Raw genomic sequence first — 18,926 nt, forward strand, 5'->3', positions numbered from 1 at the left:
CTCCAGACGCGCAGGCTCAGCAGCCATGGCTCACGGGCCCAGCCGTTCCATGGCATGTGGGATCTTCCCGGACTGGGGCACGAACCCGTGTCCCCTGCATCGGCAGGCAGACTCTCAACCACTGCGCCACCAGGGAAGCCCCGCAGAGGATATATTTTAAATTAAGAAAACCAAACCTTAAGTATTCTAGCAGGAGGGACCCTGTTTTCATAGTTGAACAAATTTTATCATGGTCAGTGAAACTCTCAGACATGGTTCATTATTAAGACCATCTCACCTTGTCTTGATTAAAAAAAAAAATGTATAGAAGACCAAAAATTCATTATGTTCCCAGTGCATTTATATGACTTAGACTACACACAAAATAGAGTAGTTCAAACCAAAATTACTTCTAATATCAATAATACAATTTATCTCTTATTTACCTTATCATCAGGAACTAACATAGATGTCACATCATGTATTTTATTAAGCACCCTAAGGTACCTTTTCTGTCATCAATTTTGTCCCTTATCTCTTGTGCAAATATTCTGTTTGGTCTCCTTTCTTTATATTTTCTGGTGACAACTTTTAATTATTTTACGAGTTAATAGTCCCTTATGTAGTTCAACACGTCATCGATTTTTAGTTCCTTGATCTCTTTTATATGTTCATTGCCAATCTATATTTATATCCTTCCCTCCAAAACTAGGATGCATGATTTGTCCTAATACCATCCTCAAATTCCTTGCCCCTTGAATATCCTTATGTTGTACTTTTTAGATGATCAATTTCTATCTCTGGTTTACTCGAGCCAATTAAGTTCTCTGTTATTCTTCCTTGGCTAGAAATGATTACCAGAAAAAAATAAAATAAAATGGCCTAAGTCTACTAATAAATGCCATTACAAACATGACATTGGACGGAGCAATCTTCATGCTGATTCCCGTTTCACCCAGAGATTGTCGTAGATGTTTACATTCTTCTTAAACCTACATGATTCACTCTGTAGATGATCTGTCCTCCTTAACCACAGAGTAAAAATTTCTCCTCTCAAATCCCACAGGGATAAGGGTCTGGATCACCCCACTCTGAGACAAACCTAGACCAAGGGAACTACTAGTTGAGGGTGAGGGGCATCTAAAACAGGTGGTGGAGGAGGGGATGAGAGTATTAATTACTCTCCAAAAGATGACCCACTGAATAACCTCAGAATAAGCCCAATACTTTCTGATCCCTCTTGTAGCAAAGCCCTACCTTTCCTTAAAGATTGATGTCAGTCACCCCTGCCACTATGGTGACTCATTTGCTTTCCTCATAGTCTTTAGCATAGGAGCCTGAAGTAACAGATTAATAGCTGTAGCATAGAGTTCAGTGGGACTAACTTTGTGTCCATTGGTGGAAGGGTTCTCCTTTGGGAACTAGCACCTCTCAATCCACAGAACCTAAATTTGTGGCAATGAGAAGCACAAGTTCCCCAAGTATGTCACTGGGAGTGATGGTAATTGATACGGCTGCTGTTTCCACCACTTGGTTCCCAGATTCGTGTACTCTACTTAAAGACAAAACATCAGATGATGGTACTTGATTTAGAGTGTACACTCAGTCCTGAGGATGATGCAGTCCTGGAGGATTATTCTTGCAGGGTATCATTTTCAAACTTGTGCCTCAGCTGTATCTTTAAGAGGTCTAACTACTGTGCCGCCGAGCTAGTGGCTTCTCTCTGGTCTTGTATGGGAAGGAACGAGTGGATCCCTTGGTCTTGTTTCCACTGCCATATCTCCTCTGATGTAATTATTAAATTATTTGGTATTATGTGTCAGTGAATAAAACACTCTGTAAATCCTCAGATACTGGGTCCAGACAAGGCTTTGCTGGCATGAAAGTCGATCCCTTGCCAAGCGTGTGTGTCGATTACAGTCAAGATGAGTTGCTGCTCCTTTCAGAGTGGAAGGATCCAGTGTAGTCAAACAAGAAGCTGATTGGACTCTTCAGAATACAGTGCTGTAATAGGGTCAAGGATTGATCTCTTTGCTGACAATTTGGGCGTTTAGCAGGGGCAGTCACTAGACTAGCATTGGTGAGTGGGAGCCCATGCGTAGTCTCCATGACTTCACTCTTCATGTATCCATTGTGCCAGCACTAGAGTGAACAATGATGGAGGCTGGCTGACGTCTACTGGCCAAGTCTCTCTGTCAACTTGGTTGGTTAATACCTCTTTTGTGGACAGTGTGTGTATTCTCTGATGGACATTGACAGGAACTTAAGATTGTCACATTTTGCGCTTATTCCATAGGTGCAAATACACGTCACTTCTCCAGACCTCCTAGTCCCTAATTTTCCATTCTTACTTCTCTATGCCCCTGACCAGTCAGCTGGGCTATTTACCACTGTCCGTGAGGTCATGTGCCCTTGGGCTATTTCTGTTTCCACACAAAGTGGATGCTAAATTCACCACTCTGAGCTCTGCCTATTGGGAGAGTTTGCCTATACAGTTTCCTTTCAGGGAAACCCCTGGATTGAACTGCAGTGAATCAGCCATCCATTTTCAACTAACACCAACATAACACACCAACCCTTTAGTGAACCCATTACTGAGGAATATTCTTCTCCATCAGCTGGTTATAAGGGACCTTCAATGCTGCCATAGGTGTGACTTGGGGGAAATCTGCTGGTGAAACAGTGCTAGATAATGTGAGGGTGGGTCTGGGCCACCTGCTTATGCATTTACTTTTTCTCTCTGTCCCTGCTTATGCCTGACTCTGAATGTACTACTTGCATCTTACAATGACTGCTGGGTCCACGTGGCCATATTAACTCAGTAATCTGAGAGGACTAAGTTCATGATGGCCACCTCTGGATGCTTGGTCACTTGATGTCACAGGGTCAGAAGCTCCATTCCTGCCAAGGCCCAGTTTCATACCAGGAGGTATGCAGTAGGTGTATTTTTTAGTAGGTGTGTAGTTCTTTGCAACAAATTGTATGGCCTGTTGCCAGAACCCAGGGATCTATGTTTGAATACTCCCACCGCAGGTACCGTAGTCTATGCTTTGATTCTCCCATCAGAGATACATATGGTACCACAGTACAGTATGGCTCAAGCGGCAGGTGCTTGCACCACATCATGCCCTTTCTTCCTTTAAGCCCCACGAAAAACTGGGAGCCTACCATGTCACACACAAAACGTGTTGGAACGTTATCCTAAGTGCTGAAGATCATGGGTGCAGAATTCAGAGTTTTGTGCTTCATTTTTAGGTTCTTTCTATCCACACTTTTCCTAAAAGTATATTTAAATTTCTACCATGGCCAAACTTTGCCTTGGACCAGGGGTATACGAACGTGGATAGGAAAGATTTTACCTCTTTATTAAGCATTTTCTTTCACTATGTTCCACAGTTGTGTTAGCAATACCTGTTACTTTTTCATTAATAGAAATCACGGATACTTTCATGTCACATTACAGTTATTCCATATATCTTGAACTATTGTTTCTTAATCATTTTAATATTGAGTTATAGATCTGCCTGTGAGCTCTTGAGTTTTGATAGTTTACAAGTGCGTGTATTACTGCATCAAAAATTCATGATTTTTTTACATATTTGATGTAATGTTTCAATATAGTTGATTCCCTTTATAGTTCTATATATTTATGTTATGTATTTATAAATATATTTCTGAGAAAGAATCCATAAGCTTCTACAAAATTCCACAGAGCTCTCGTTTATGGCATAAATTTTCGGAACCCCTGCCTAGACCAGGCTTCTCTCTCCAGCATGCTCTTTTATGACCCTCAGGCTTTGGCTTACATGGCAACCCTCACAGGCCTTCCTGACCACCCATCCTAAGGCAGCCTCCTGGGCACTTCTAACCACGCTATCCTGTTTTTCTTTGATCACAGTATTTATAAACGCCTTATATTTCCTTGTTCACATGGCTGTTTGTTGGCTCAATCTGTCACATTTGATCTAGTTGACATTTCCTTCTTAAATGTCCACTCTAGTATTTCAGGCTTTTCCCTCTGGATTTCCTTCAAGGGATAAATTTCCTTTAAATGATAATTTTCCTTAGTTTTTGTCCACTAACCTTTCTTCTCTAATTCACTTTCCTACCTGAACAATTTCACCCATTCCCACTAGTCCAAACATGATCAAAAGTGTATTACTCCCAAGGAGATATGCAGGTCCACAATCCGTGATCTCCCATCCTGAAATCCATAAAGCTCCTTTTTCTACAAAGTTCATTGGCAGCAAAACAGCACCTGAATTCACAAAATAGCCTTTATTCATCTCATGGCCTGTGGATGCTCATATATTTCACCAACAGAACTCATACATTTCACCAACAGAACTCATACTTCGGTTTATTACGTGGTGCGGCCCAAGATTCTGCTAGAGATACTACGTTTCATAGGACGTGAATACATAATAGTTTTCAAGTCTGAAAAACTGTGACATTGGAAGGGCTGAGATCATTTGTCTATTTCTAGCCCATATCTAGAGAAGGACCCAACTGTCTTCTTAGTATCCCATAGCACAATGTGATTGCGTTGCTCTTCTACTTATAAGCCACAACTTCAGTCACTTCTCTAAGGACATCCAGTGCTTCAGCCACATCAGACTAGGTTCACGCACGCACCTCACTTCTCCACACTCCTGCCCCTGGAAAATAAATCCTCCTGTGTAGCCCTTGTAATGTCTGCACGTCTCTGAGAATTTTTCCTTAGCCTACCAAAGCAGGATTACTGAATGTCATTTGGGGACACTTTTGATTGAATAATTGTTGCTGAAAACTCTTACAACATTAAATTACAAAAATGCGTGTCCTGGTATTTCTCTTGCCACTATGTGAAGAGCTCTATGAATGGAGAAGCCATGTCATATTCCCACAACAATGTCTGGCTCTGTTCTCGCGCTATGTTAGATAAATTCACCATTTTTCCCCAGCTCCCTTCTCCCGTTTCATTCCGTTTCTGTTAATTGCACTAACAGGTACCTAGTCACTCAAGCAGCGTTCCTTCATTCTCCCTCCCATCATTCTCTTTAACTATAACATCAGTCATTCATGCCTTGTGAATCCATCTTCTCTTCTCTATCTCCTATGCCACTGCTATATGCCCTCATTATCTCTCGCCCAGTGTTTTGAGACACTGTCCTTTTTCTCTACCTGAAAACTCACTTTCTATGCAGTCTGTTATTATTCTAAATGAATGGTCTAATTGTGTTACATGCTAATTTTAAATGTTTTAAAATGACTTTACACAAACTATACAATGCTCAAAATCATTAGCATGGCATAAATATCCTTCAGAAGTTGCCCCAGTCTACTATTCAAGCATCACTCCGTGTTATTCAACCCCCAAATTTGTACTTTCCAGCAAATCTTCTGTGACTTGAATCTTCTTACTCTTTCTGGAATATAAGCCTCTGTATTGGTCCCATGTCAAGTTTCAACTCAAGTTAAATAGCCAGCTTAAATACCACCTTTTAAAAAAATTCTCCAAGTAGAGAAGATGGACATCTCAAGAAAAGAGAGATTTCACCTTTCTTCTGCCCATCCATACTGGTGAGGGTGGATCTTCTTTACACAGCCTACTGATTGAAATGCTAATCTCTTCCAGAAACACTGTCAAGGATACACCCAGGAATAATGTTTCTATTATATAATAATGTTTCTATTATTCTAATGTTTCTATTATTATACCCAGCTATCTGAGCATCTCTTATGGAAGTCAAGTTGACCCATAGACTTAACCAACACAGTTAGAATTAAGATAAGGGTATCTGTTATCACCAGTATTATTTAATTACTCCATAAAGTAGTCAACAAATAATAAATGCATTAAACAACAACACGCATGAAGCAAAATTTTAATTATTTGTAGATTATATGATAATTTCTTTAGGAAAGCAAAATAACTATTGTATAAGTTATTAGAAATTATAAAAAATTTCAATAAAGTAGTCATTTGCAGAATAAATTCTTCTACAGCAGTATCACATAGAAAATATATATTTGATTTACAAAATCAATAAAAATATACCTACAAGTAAACTTAAAAAAAAGAGTTATATCCACATGAATATGATTATAAAATTCTATTAAGGGACATTAAAAAGATCTTTATTGAGATATATATTGTATTACTGGAGAGTAAAATTTAAAAATATTTTAAAATAACAATCCTCCCTAAATTACTGTGAAAATTCAAGGCATTCCCAATGAAAATAGACATTTGTTTCTCTTTGGTCTCATATCAAATGATAAAGCTGAGAAAATTCTTTGAAATATAAGCAATGAGGGTGACCTAGTCTTACATAGCATTAAATGTCATTATAAAGTTAAAGTGATTGGAAACATTCAGTACTGATGGAGAAACAAACATATCAATGGCACAGAATAGAGAATCTAAAAAACAGATGCAAATATGCATGGGAAAATAATATATGTAAAAACTGGCATTTCTACATAGTCTAGATGATTAATCAAGTGGTATTGGGCCACCTGACTTATAATTTGGAGAAAAACAAAAAAACAACTCCGGAAAATAAACCTTGACAACGACTTCACTTTCATCAAAATAACTCCCAAATGGACTTCAAAGCATTATAATGTAAAAGGCAACAAACACAAGAAATCATTTTCAAATATCTTTCATCTTTGGGGTACAGAAGCTTTTCTAAATATGTTGCAAAATTCAAAAACCATGAAGGAAAAAATAAATTTTAAAACATAAAAATTAAAAATAAGAAAAAAAGGAAAATCATTAACTGGGTGGAAAGACAAAAATATAATAGACAAATGGGTAATAATTACAACAGAGAAAAAAGTCCTATAAATTATAATGTAAGCAAAGAACAACACAAATGAAAATTTAGCAAATTGCCTGGACTGGCATTTCAAATACATTCAATAACCTAAAAACATATGGTCAAGTTCTTCATCTCAACAAGACAAAAAATTTACGAATACAAACAATGAAATATTATGGCCATATGGTTAGCAAATATTTTTAAATGATTAATAAGGTAACTTGGCAGTATTTACCAGAATTTCAGTTGTGCATATTGTTTGACTCCATATTTCCAATTCTATATGTCTCTTCTTCACAAATACACAAGTGGTAAAGATTTCAGTATGAAGTTAATATAAAGTAATTTTTGTAATAGGGAAAACCTGAAAATAACCTCGGTCAACAGGAGAAACACTGTTCAATAGGAGAAGGATTCAATAAATTAGCATACGGACTACATAATAATATACAGCCATTAAAAATAAAATAGAAAGTTATTTGTGAAACATTTTTTAGTGAAAAGGATGCTGTAGAATAAAATATCAAATAAGATCCTATTTATGACCGACAAGTAGTATGTACATTAAGAACACATGCCCAAATAGAGATTTTTGGAAATGCACAGAGATGGTGGCAGTGGAGAGGGCAGAGAGAGAGCTGTGTGAGGGAGGGAAGGAGACGAAAGAGAAAATAAAAATTGCCTTTTAATCTTATTATATACAGTTCTATATTGCTAGACGTTTTTTAGATTAGCCTGTATACTTTGTATTATTTTAAAAAGGTAAAGGTAAAAGAGAGAAATTGTGATAAAATTCATGTTTGTATAGGAGTAATAAAACAGGCATTTTTTATTTTGACAATTTTGTTGGCAATGCAAATTATTACAGTTTTTAGAAAGCATTTGTTAGCATCAATAATTGAATAATGTGCATACACATTGAGCCAATAATGATATTTTCAAAAATTACACAATAGCTGTGTAAACCTAAGTATGCAAAACTGTTTATGAGAGAATGCTCAATGAAGAATTGTTTCTAATAGCTAGAATTTGGAAACAACTTAAATATTTTATCAATAAGGAATAGGTTAAATAACTTATTCAGTTTTAAGTAAAAAGACACATGTTTCATTTTCACCAAGAATTTTATTGTACAATGTATTCATTAACCAAACAACCTTTTTGGCCAACCCAATATTAAGAGAATACAGTGCAATATTAAAAACACTGGAGCATATCTCTGTGTATCGGCAGAGGAAGTGGCCCATGTAAAAAGTTGCAGGACAGGACCTGTTTCTAACTAAACTAAATTCTATCTGGTTTCTGTAATTTACATAATAATATGAACCATTATTGTATACACTGTTGGTGTATACATGTGCAAAATTAGAAATTATATACATGAATCTGTTAACATATATGCTATATATAAATACACATATGTAATCTTTGTTATAGTTGAAGGGTAAGATTAAGGGGATTCTCTAAATTTCTGCTCTCATATTGGTGATGATTTAGAAGATGATTTAATACTTTCAATATCAGAAAAATAATAACATTATTAATTCAAAACCACCTAAGTTTTTAGATGTCCACACAAATATATTAACATGAAGCATAACTTGGTGAAATTAAATAAGTTGTCTTCTTTGCAAAAAAGCAAGTTAAAATTAATCTGATGCATGTAAAGACCTATCAGTTTGATGTCACTCTTGTTAAAATATAAATATCCAAGAGCTCAGATACTGCCTCTTGGCACACTGCACACCACTCACTCAGGTGATGTTCAAGGGTAGGAAGACTTGCAAATTATTCTCATAGAAATTAGCTTCTCTTTCTGTAGACCTATGCACTACAATGTTCATATCTAAAACTTGGTATTGTTTTCTCATTCAGTCGCATAAAAATCTTTCACAATGACAAGGTCTTTTAGCCTTACCTCTGTGGGTTACCTTTGAGACTTTCCTCTTTCACAGAATTCTGAATGTGGAAATGGATGAACTATATCATTATTAACCAACCCATCTTCTGCATGACTTGTACACTCAAACAATTAGAGGCTATATTCTCCTGCAAAAAACTTTATTCCCGTAAGATATTATGACACTGAAATTGAAATTCACAAAGGTAATATTAAAAAAGACTATGTTTTCAGAGGATTTTATCTTATTTCAGACTTTGGTCATGATTAAAATCTCAAATCACTTCTAATGTGTGATAATAAATATGAAAATTTTTAGTTTAGTAACATGCATTCTAAATATAAGAAATCAAAGTAACTTATGAACTCAATCTAATATATTTGAAGTTAGGAAATATGTCTTCAATATCTAACTTACATAGAACTGGAAAAGTAGAATAAAAGCATGATTAACATGATCTCCTTAGATGTATGTTGAGTAAAAGACTACCTTAATGATAATATTCATTTTTTTGCTTTAATTTGGAGTTAATTCTGGAAATTTCAGTTTCTTAGACATATAGTATTTATGCATCTAACAAACTCAATAATTTTCATTTTATAGGGCGTCATAGGAAGGCAACACTCTAAAAACTCAAACTCTAAAATCCAAGCTGAATGAAAATAACACCAGGATATACATATGCATATTTGTTGGAGGCTCTATCTTATAAAGTCAGAGTTTGCAAAGTAACATAAATGAATTACCATTCCTTTTGCACTTATAATTCTATATATATATAATACACATACGCTTGCTGCGTTACATATGTATGTATACATATAATACCTACGTATACATATAAAACACACACACACACCTAATACTGCATTTCCTGGACTCTAGAAGCAGGCACCTCTACTCCACCCTTTAATAAGGCTGTTTTTAAATTTTGAACCATTTCCTCTAACTTTCCATGGTAAAGTATATTTTTTAATATTTTATATATATAAAAATACTGAATGGCCTTATTAGCTGCGAGCTATAAATGCCACAAAACAGATTTGGAAATTGGAACATACCCAACATAAATGGTTACCAACAGTGAATGGGAAGGCATACGAAACAGGGCAGTAAAGCCACCACATAATATGAGGAAAATCATTAAACAATCTGGAAAAGCATCAAGATGGCTGGCCTCTTTGTAGTTGCAGCACAAAGACTGAGCCGTATTTCTAAATATTTTCCCTGGTGGGGAATAACAGCTTGAAAATAATCCCAGATGTATTCGTTTGTGTAACCATTTGCTTCTTGTAGCATATAGGCATGGAAAAATTATTGAAGGCTTCAGTTCTGGACTTGTATTTTTTTAAATGTCAGGCTTTTGAAAAATAGCACCATTTTTCTTTAAAACCGTTCATTTACCTGGAATGTTGGCCAGCAGGCCTATAATATGGACTTGGTTTTGTTAAGATTGAAAAAATGCCCAATGGCAAAAGAAGAATGGGCAATTTTAGTGGATATAACTAAATATGAACCCAAACTCAACTGAGCAAATGTCCAAGCAGGGTAAAAACCAGTGCTTTTATGATTCTAAGCTAGCCAAGGAATTCTAGATCCTGTTAAAGAAATATCAGTTTAGAGAAAGAAAGTAATCTAGAAAGTTTTCTTTAAAGAAACTGAAAGCAGAGCATTTGAAATAAAGTTTAAGACAGTACTTTACACTCAGGCATTTCTTTTTTCTTGAAAGTATCCTCTCATTTTGAGATGATTCTAGATGTTGAGACAAGAGTTCCAAAAGCTAAAAGTCATTTTTTAAAATCAATTTTAAAACACAGATGAAACAATTCACAGTTCTCCATCAACTGTTGACAAATTCATTTAAACTCAACTTTTCAAAGTTCTAAAAATGTATCAAATGATCTGCTAAGTATTAATTCTGCTTTCTACATTTGAGTATACATTAATTTTTTTTTTTTTTTTTGTGCGGTACGCGGGCCTCTCACTGTTGTGCCCTCTCCCGTTGCGGAGCACAGGCTCCGGACGCGCAGGCTCAGCGGCCATGGCTCACGGACCCAGCCGCTCCGCGGCATGTGGGATCCTCCTGGACCAGGGCACGAACCCTCATCGCCTGCATCGGCAGGCGGACTTTCAACCACTGCGCCACCAGGGAAGCCCCTACATTAATTACTTTTAAAGTAGAGTCTCTGCTTAGTGTGGTGTAGGTGTGTCCGTGTGGGTATGTGTGTAGAGAGAAAAAGGGAGAATGAGATTTCAATGGCTTTTTTTCCCCTCACGTGATCAGATTTTTCTTGTTTTAAAGATCACTAGGAAATAGCTAACTTTTTTTGGTAGGCATTGCTAAAATGTTATTTTATTATTATTATTATTATAAACTAGATTGTTGTTTAGAACGTGAAGGGGTATGTTTGAATCCATCATCCATTTTACAGGTATTTAATGAGCACCTATGCTATGCCAGGCACAGTTTAGCAACCAGGGCTTCCACAGCGGTAGGGAAACCGCAGTACATCACGCCTCCAGAAGGCTTCTTCAGAAAAACTAGAATCATACTCCTGATTACCTAAGGGAAGCAACTTGGGACAAGAAATAAATAGGGGAGTATTTTTTCACTTACAGAACTCTAAATATTTTGTAAACATTACATCAGTTTCCCTATAATTTATGTAAAAGATTTATCACCTGAGTATGTGTAACTGATATCCTGTAGCTTAGAAAAAAAGATCTCTTTGACTCAAATGATCTCTTGCTTTGAGACATACTATTGGCCACATGACAATGACACCAGAAGGAACGGATTAGATTAATTTCGAGTGAAAATAAGGAACTCAATCTAAACTACGTAAAACTCACCTCACTATGATTTATTGCTTTTTTCAGACCATTGAAGCTGCAAATAAAATTTATGAGGGAAGAACAATAAATTAGGACTGGATAAAGGCATAAATTTAGGCCTCAAGTTGCTTGTACAGTTAGATTTTAACACATAAAATTGGGAGCATAATACTAACAAGTTAATAAAATCAGCCAAGTGCTGACATGTAAAAACATTTTTTTTTAACAATTGGTTGGGTCAATCAGTTAGCCTTGTTGACAACCTGAAATTTCAAAAATCTACATTACTTACATTCAGTGAACATTAAAAATGTAGAAAAGTTCATAAATGCATGCGACAGAAGTTCACTGGTCTTGGAATATATTTGGGGAGTAGGGGTGGATAAGTTGCCTTTAAAGTTAAAACTGTAAAATTGCCACGTAATAAAAGCCTGTGCTTTGAACACTAATTGCCCATTTATTAAAAAATACATAAATAAATAAAGCTCTCTTCCTACAATTATGAGGGTGTGATGTATAAACTCTCTTTGGTTTTACCGAGATGTGTTTTATATAGTTTCAGTTCTGCTCTTTTCCATTTATTCTTGACTTTAATTCTACTAATATGCATAGCATCAAGAAAGCATTACATCTATGAAGATTCCTACAGTGTTTTAATTGAGAGTAAATTGCCTTCAATAAATGGGGCTTCCTACTGGCCTGGAAGGCTGGCCCACCCTAGTGTCTGGGCACAAATGTTCATTAAACCGAGAGTTAAACCGAGGCACGATAGCCCACTTTGTCAGCTGCCTAGAGGGAAGTTGTCAAGTCTGGGACCCTGCTGCTTTATTCCTATAACTGTGTTTTAGAAACACCTCACAAGTGGAATTGTGGTTGCCTCATCCAGAAAATGTGGAAAGGATTAATGTGGCATGTAAAACAAATCACTCCTGAGCTCAGCTGAGAAAGTGGGTATTAAAAGCACTCCAGTCAAAAGAGCTTTAGTGAGAGGGTCACGGTGATATACAGTCAGCATATGTTGGGCTGGTAATGCTGCAGGGTGTTTGGAAATGGTAATGGTCCATGGGTGTAAAGTCTTTCAAGACCTCTTAAAGGCACATGTGTTTCTTGAGCATGTTCTCCAAACAAGGACCTGTTATGGGTTAGATTCACTGAAGCTTTTAAACTTTATTGATTGGTTTGTGGGATTCCAGGTTCACTTACTGCTTAAAAAAAGAAAAAAAAAAAAACCTGTTGATAAACACAGGCAAGAATCCCACTTTAATCTTAACCTTATGAATCAATAAACAATGTGGGATGTTGCCTCCTCATCGATTATGGTACACACTGTTTATTTTTATTATGCAAGTGCTTGCTAGTTTTCAGAGTTAATGGCAATAGATCTATGTTGTTCTTCTAAATCCAGGTGCTTTGTAGATTTATTTTTGAGGGGGAAGAAAAGGGAGACGTGAAGATTTCTTGCTATTTGAAATATGAACCATGGCCTTAATAAAAACTTGTGGGTTTCAAGTTGAGAGAGAACAAATAAACGTACAAAGTGTAATTTCATAAACTGAAACGACTTTCTTTGGTATTCCCACTTTAGGTACAAATTCTTTCAGAGCTCATGTTATAATGCAAATACGTAATTGTAGCCACAGTTGAATGAACTGTTAAAGAAATAAAATGCACTAGTTTTCTACATATAAGTAAACTATTTTTTGCCAGTTCTCCTCCGTTTGGTTTCTATTTGCACTTTTTTATGGGACGCTTGTATTTTTTCTAGGTTAGACCTCATCAATTCATTCATTTTTCTAAATAACCTACACCAAAGGATCATGCAAAATCTTTGAAAAGATGAAAGCACAGGCAAAGTTTGCAATAAATAAAGAGTGATGCATTTAAGTAGTTGTCAGCACATGGACTCAAAACAAGCACGTGATTTTAGGTAAGACCTGATAAAACATCAAGACAGGTTAGCAAGAAGTACTGGTTAACTAACCTAAAAATCTCATCAGTGAAACTAAACAGATAAAAATATTACATGAGACTGGGAAAAGACAAGGTAGTGTGCTTTTGGGTTTGGGTTCAGTGCTCCTGAGTTTGGCCCCAACTTACAACCATGACTGCAAATATTTTTTCACCAACTTCAAGCATGACATTATTTGTTACCTTTGCTTTACTGCAGGCCTGGTAAAAGTCAAGATCAATAATTTCTCAGGACCATTTCCACTCTGCACTGAAATTACAACCAGCCTGAGGGACACAGCAGATATAAAATTTCTTGCCATCTCTGTAAAACTCATAAAGCATCAGCATCGCTTTGTTTTTTAATTGAACTTCCCGTCTTAGTCCCGTTTACGTCACTACTCTCTGACAGATACATTTGGCTGGGAGGAAGGTGTATGATGAGCAGTCATGGTCATTGTATTGGATATGAAATTGACGTGTACAGGAAGAAGATGAAAATGTTACAAAAGCTAGATGGTAAGGACAAGGGAAGCTGTCGATATCACTGTATTTTTGCTAGGCAAGCATGGAATAGTATAGCTATGACTACTTTATATTCAAAGAAGCAACTAATGTTGCTGCTCTCCACATGCCCGGCTGTGGCTGAAAAGGACACTGAGTTTTCTGTGCAAAATGCTCAGTATACATGAGTCACTACCCATGCACCGATTGCCCTTATAGCCTTTGATCTTCAAATGCATTTATTTTATGTGAATAGCCTTCTTCATTGATAAGCACGCATGAGTCTGCAGCTCTGTCTTCCCAGGTTGCTTATAATTACTCTTTCAGGGTATTTCTGCCTTAGATATAAATGGACGTAACTTTTATGCTCTCTGTTAGAAGCCACCACTTCCAAATGTAAAACTACTCAAAATTTTCTATTCTAGATTTAGGATTTTTCACATAATTTGCTAAATATGATAAACGTCCAGAAGGTCAAAGTGCAATGCTTGTCTGTTCCATATTATTGGAAAAGGTATTTTCTTTTCATACTGGAATGATGATAGGAAGTGGATGATCCTGACAACAATATTTCTTTCGTTGTTAGGTATGTGTGAGCCTGTACGTGCATGTGACATTTTTGCCACTTTACACTGAAAATGGTTCTGGGCCTGAATGATAGATTCTGAGATGTCTAACTAGTACTGAGTTGGGAAAATCCCTGTGCTCAGGGGTTCTGACTTTGAATACTTCCCCAAACACACTAATTGGGGACCTGGACTGTGTTGAGTTTTGGAGGTTTCCACATCTCCCAGACAGACTGCACCTGAGGGCAGACTAACCCACACCAGGATGTGCTGCACACCTGTACAACAGATGACCAATTTTAAATGTGCAAAGAAAAAACCTCCACAGAATAACGTGGTGTTTCCTTCACATGGTATACATGCAATTCAGACAGCTAAGGGGCTAAAGCGTGCCATTGAGCTGTAAGTTTTCATTGCTAAAGACATTTTATAGGGCTTAAATTTTATATAGTCCAGTATCATCAAGTAGTACTCCTAATTGCATGACTTCAAAGTAGACATGTGAGCCCGACTTTAATATTATTTTAGTGGTAGGCAGTCACTGCCCTTCCAATTGTTCTTATGAGGTCCTATATTAACACTATTATTGGGAATTTTATTTAACTTCAATTTTAGTGAAAACTATGCCTCCTTCTCTGAATGGCAGTTTGAACACTGAGATTAAGTTGACAGAGAAAATCAAGCCTGAATCAGTTTATAGCCCAGAGGTACACTGTGAATCCCATAAAGCATTGTTGCAGGAACCTGGTTAGTGTTCTGTACACCTGCTTAATGTTTTTTTCATCATCACAAATGTCAAAGTGCTCAGTAAGTCACTGGGATTTGAATGACAGCCGTGCACTAAGCAAGAAGTTATGTTTTTTCACTACCAAACTGGACCATAAATGATGAAAAAGAGGTCAAAAAGGAAGTATGGAACCATACAAATTTGAAAGGGGAAACTGCTAATAGCCATAAACCTGGTGCAATCAAAGGCTTGGCAAGTCATTGCAAATTACCTGCTCTGTGAATTACTGATCGCACTGCATTATGATATAGAACTTTCTAACTCCTTTCATCTGTAGTAACAGGGCTTTTAATAGCTCACAGATCAAAAGCAAAACACTGCCAGTGGAATTTTGATACAAATAAGCCAAGGTTGCAAAAGTATAATGCATGTGAACAAAATGGTAATACGCATCCAATATTGCTTTCAGTTGACAGATTATTTAATACAGTATATGTGTTTTACAAAGCAAACTTACCAATATAATACTTACAGAAAGGGAAGATAGGTAAGGCATGCCTGACTAATATAAAAGGAAGAGTGAAATCTTGCATGATACTTTCATTAGGGATTAATGTAGGTTGGTATGCTTTAAGCAAGATCTTGGCAGTCTTTCACATGGAAGATGTCAAGTCCCTAAATCCTTTTCTTCTAGCCCAAAACTCAGACATGTGGGAGTCAGGGGTACTAAAAATTATCCCTCCAAATATCTTTCTTATGACGGGAAATATATATATCGATAAGTTTCTTTTGCAAAATGTGAAATGCCCATGAAGTGTGAAGTCTGGCGGTCATTTGCATGCCGCTATAATCAGATTGTTTTCCTCTTGCCCCTTTGCTGAAGATCATGGGTACTGATTAAATGGCCATTTTTCTTCTACGTAAAAAAGTCCCAGGGAAAAGAACAAGAAAACCCTGGACCATCAGATATGTTATAGCAAAGATTTGGCTGAAGTACTGCCAAGCTAGATTTTTGCACTGATGCAAAAATACCCTGATGCCTGGGAGGTGGAGAGGAGGAAGAAGCAGATGAAGCAGACAGTTGCCAAAGAGAGATTTTCAGTCAAACTTGGACCCTTTATACTTGATAATAACTGATATGGCTGAAATAGAAAATTATTTCCTTATTGGTTCTTGGATCTAAGTTCTTATGTAACCCACTGTAATTCTTTTGTAAGAATAATTTTTTTCGTTTGTGATCAATTAGTGTTACTCCTTGCTCTAGCGTTAAACGCGGTGATGAAATAAGAGAGCTAGCATTCTTACCTTACAGGAGATGCACATAAGTGGCCACAATGATATAAAGAAATACAAATGGTGACAGTGCTATAAAGAATATAAACAGAAGGCTGGGAAGATTTTGAATAGGGATGCTATTGAGGGGAGGATTGTCAGGAAAGGCTCACAGATGAAATGCTGTTTGAGCCGGGATAGGATCAATGTGAAAAAGCTAGACTTGTAAAGAGCAGGGTAGATGGGAAAGATAAGATAGAAAGGAAGAATAATAAAAACAAAGGTCCCAAGTATGTGAAGGGCTAAGAGTAGTTGATGAAATGCAAGAAATACAATGTGGCTGGACCACAGAGAGCAGGGAAGAGAATAGAAGATGATGGGGGCAGGTGATGTAAGGCTGTGAGTCAGAGTAAGGAAAAGAGCAACATGTTATAACTAGCTATTCTAGGAGGAACAAATGATCTGTGAGAAAGCACTGAAGCAAAACCAGCTAGGTAAACAGTGAAGTGCCCAAGTGAGAGATGATGGTGGTTTGGATGAGGGTGGTGGCGGTGGAGGAGGATAGAAATGAAAGCAATCTGACTCTACACCCATCAAGTCCCCAGAGAAATAGTGAAAGGCTCTCAGCCTTCCAGTCCATGTGATATAGTAGCCCAACCTTCTGGTTACCCCCAACCTCCAGACAGAGAATTTGTCTCCCCCACCAATATTCTCTTGAAACTGGTATAGGATTTTTTTCAGTCTATTGAATGAGCTAAGTATAGAGCTCAGGGAACACGTGATTGCTCCTGCAGTGTCTATCTTAGGAGTGATTTCAGATCCTCCGGCACCAGGGGGGGTGGTCAGTAAACCCACTGGTCGATAAGTTGCAGCTGATGAAATCTGAGCAGCTGAGAAGTTCTGTATATTATGAGAGAGAGAGAGAGAGGGAGGGAGAGAAAGGTTTCTGGGGCAAGGAGTGTGAGATTAGGGAGGACTTTAGGAAAAAATGAGTTCTCTTCTATACATTTTTGTTTATTGTTTTTACAAATAGCTTTCATTCACGGTTCTGTATTTTGTATAAATTAAGAAAGTTTATTTTAAAATTATTTTAAAAGAGTATCTGGAGACTTTCCGCCCTCAGTACCAGATCAAAGAGGGGAGGCATGAGCATGGAACGGAAGAGTAAACAAGACAGGTTACAGGCTGTTGAAGGACTATGTGTAACAGAGAAATGCATTAGTCTGTGCCTGGGGCCAGGGTCCTGGGAGGGGCAGCTGGTAGATAATACTGGATAGTAATACCTGCATATCACTTATAGTTGCGGTTGCTAAATAATTATTTTATGAACCACATATAGTGTGTTATAGAGTACAGGCCAGGGTTGATTGATTCCTTTATGTTTTATAATTTCTCACGAGAGGAGGAAACTTTAATTCGTTAGTGAAGGGAGGAAGATACACACCCTTGGTCCTTAAGTTACCAGTAGCCGCTGCCTATAAAAAGACCAGTAACCAATATGCCTTCCTGCAGGGCTTCCCCATTCTTTTCTTGTCACAGCATACAGAGAAAATGACAGGATTTGTATGGCTCACTGGAGGAAGCTGGAAGGGATTTAAGAGTGTCTATAAATATCTTCGGGGGCAAAAAGTATTACATTTTCTTGACATTTTATAATTACAAAGACACAGAGCATTAGAGAAAATACTAAATGTTGAAAATTTTATCACACTGGCAAATAAAATCTTTTCAAATATCCAGTGAAAAACTGAGTTAACTTTCATGTATAAACTAATTACCTTTGAAGAAATCATCATGTCTTTCACTGACAAATGCAACCAATGTTGGCATTTCTGAGGAGAAAATAATTTTTAATCCAATTGAACTTTTTCGTATATTTCAAACTAGAACTCAGAATGTATGCATTGCTAGAGCATCCAACATGCAACAAGCTTAAATGTCACTGAGAGCACAAATGTCAAAAACTTATATAAGTATCCCATATATGTAAAGACAGAGATTGAGGCTGCCACTCACATCTAAACCTAAGAGTCCCTGCAAAATTTCTTTGTCCCTGCAGGCTGTGTGCCACTGTCTTTGGGGATCTGAGACCTAAACTCAGCTACAATATGTTAGGGTGCCCCAACTAACACAATCTGAACCTGAGTCCTGAATAGATGTCCATGTACAGCAGGGGTCCCCAACCCCCGGGGCCATGGACCGATACTGGTCTGCAGCCTGTTAGGAACCAGGCCGCACAGTAGGAGGTGAGCGGCAGACGAGCAATCGAAGCTTCATCTGCTGCTTCCCGTCGCTCGCATTACTGCCCGAATCGTCCCCCACATCTGTGGAAACACTGTCTTCCACGAAACTGGTCCCCTGGTGCCAGAAAGGTTGGGGACCGCTG

General features: G+C 37.3%; 1 protein-coding gene across 4 annotated transcripts in view; it reads right to left on the minus strand.

Annotated features, from left to right (window-relative positions):
• CRPPA (CDP-L-ribitol pyrophosphorylase A) overlaps nt 1–18,926 on the minus strand; it is a 410,033-nt gene continuing 391,107 nt past the window's right edge. For all 4 annotated transcript variants that reach the window (XM_089917677.1, XM_089917676.1, XM_089917679.1 and 1 more), the window contains one exon: nt 1–18,926. This exon is cut by the window's right edge and continues 12,523 nt beyond it. The gene's annotated coding sequence lies outside the window, so the exon portion shown is untranslated.

This window comes from Delphinapterus leucas, chromosome 9, assembly GCF_059928025.1.
Source record: "Delphinapterus leucas isolate spDelLeu-1000000601 "Yukka" chromosome 9, BTC_Dleu_Yukka2, whole genome shotgun sequence".
NCBI lineage: Eukaryota > Metazoa > Chordata > Mammalia > Artiodactyla > Monodontidae > Delphinapterus > Delphinapterus leucas.